Genomic DNA, 2,158 nt, shown 5'->3' on the forward strand with positions numbered 1-2,158 from the left:
AACACCATAGCATTGTTGGCATAGTTCTCTGATTACCAGAGTTCTTTTACTTCAATTATATTACTTTATCCTCAAGCAATTTTATGAAGTTGTAGTTATAATGAAGGATCAGGTTCATAGAGGCTAGCCGACATGGCTAATAAGTGATAACCAAGACTAGAATTCTATTCTGATTCTTAAATTAAGGACTTTCTGTTGTACCATGTTTACTAATAAACCTGAGATCTTAACAATAGACTCATTAGCTACTAATCAGAGGATCCACTGTGTGGCCTGAAGGAAATTTAGAATGGTTCATGTATAATCATCCAAACATACCTTTCTCAATACGTAATATAACCAGTCTTGGGTTATTAACACAATATTTTTTATTAGAGATTTTAGTGACATTATTTGGAGCTGGCAGCCTGTTGCAACTCAGGATCACTCAGAATCAGATGGTTTGCTTAAGCCTTTGAGATAAGTCATGCCATTATATTTTTTTCATTTAGATTAGCCATTTTAAGTTTGTATTTTAGAGAAGCTCTTCTGCAAAATATAGATTTAGATTTAAAGGAGGCTGTTTAAGTGGTTAGAGAGGAGAGATTAAAGTAAGCACAGGTGCAAATTATTTTATGCACCATGGTGATGTGTTATTAGTGTTTGGATGTATGGATGAACTCAAAACTGGGTAGAGGGTCTTAATGAAATTCATGACTCTGTCGACCAGTCTGCTCCAGCCTGAAAGTGAGTCAGAATACCATAACCAGCATTTTCTCCCTAAATAGTCTTAGGGAGAAAATATTCCTAGATCTTCTGCAGCTTCCGTAAATTTGAGTGGAACCTCTTGGAGTTTTTCAGTATCAGTCCAAATCTTTGGGACCATATAAACACAAATTGATCTCTAGGGGTAGAGAGCACGAGGACAACTTTTTTCATCCACTTTTTCTGATTAGGCTTTGGCCTAATTATGAAATAACTGTGATACTAATATGGGATATCTTTGGATGATAGCTAAGGCAAATGAGCGGTTGTTTGCAGTATTAAAATTATTTTTGGTCAATATCTTTAAGGAAAACATGTGATACCCAGCTAGATTTTTAGTTTCACCCAACATTACATGTACTATGAATGTTAGTCAAACTGAACTTTTGCTCTACCTGAATTTAGGATTCTCTGCTTTTGCTCATGGACATTCCTTTGTCAGGAAAAATCAAGGCTTTGGATCAGCTGAATCTATTTTCAATCTTGATATTTAGCTTTTTAGTGACTTTGAATAATTACTTAAATGATATTATCTAGTCTTCTGAGAAGTAAGAAGACTAATCTTAGGGCCTTATAGATTATGAGCATGAAGTGAAATAATACACGTGAAGGTACATAGCATTAGGGCCTGGTACCTAGAAGGTATTTAATATTATATGCTCATTTCTCTTTATTTATCATTTTCCTGGCAGCACTTCTTATTTTGTGATCCATTTTTTTTAAAAAAAATAAAGTTTTTATTCTTGCCTTTAGAGCCACTTTAGACATAAATAGATTATCCAGATATGTTTTTCTTTACATTTGTCATGTAAGCAAACACTGGTTTATTCTATAGGTGGCTGTTTTTCTCTCTCTCCATAGATTATGGGAGGTAGGACAAATTTTTATTTATGTCCTCACACCTGGAACTATCAATAATGAATAAATGTGAATGACCTGACTCTTGACCTTCAAGTATCTTTGAATTAAATGAGTAGACAAGACTCTTGCAAGAAACCATTAGATCATAATAAACCACAGTATACAATCAAACACTAAGTTGTGAAACAGAAAGTGATGCAGATGTTTAGAGAAGCATATTACTTAAAGATCACTAAGCAATATGACAACTGGAGGGCAGGAACCATGTCCTGATTAAATATTGGTTTATTTTCTAACTCTAGGTAGTGGCTTGTAAAGATGTTACTAGACAGTAGGCAGTTAAATTGTACTAGTTCAGGTGTTACAAAAGAAGCATTTTGTTTATTCTAGATTTTAAGCTTTTATAAATTACTTTTTATAGAAATATATAATGCAGTACACACAATTTATTTTTTTCAATTTAATTGAACTAGAAGATAAATTAACAGAACTTTTTACCTGCTTCTCTGTGTTCTCCATTTTTTGAATGAAAAGGTTATTTGGACATCTTTTC

The sequence above is a fragment of the Molossus molossus genome, unplaced genomic scaffold (genome assembly GCF_014108415.1).
Source record: "Molossus molossus isolate mMolMol1 unplaced genomic scaffold, mMolMol1.p scaffold_m16_p_6, whole genome shotgun sequence".
NCBI classification, from domain to species: domain Eukaryota; kingdom Metazoa; phylum Chordata; class Mammalia; order Chiroptera; family Molossidae; genus Molossus; species Molossus molossus.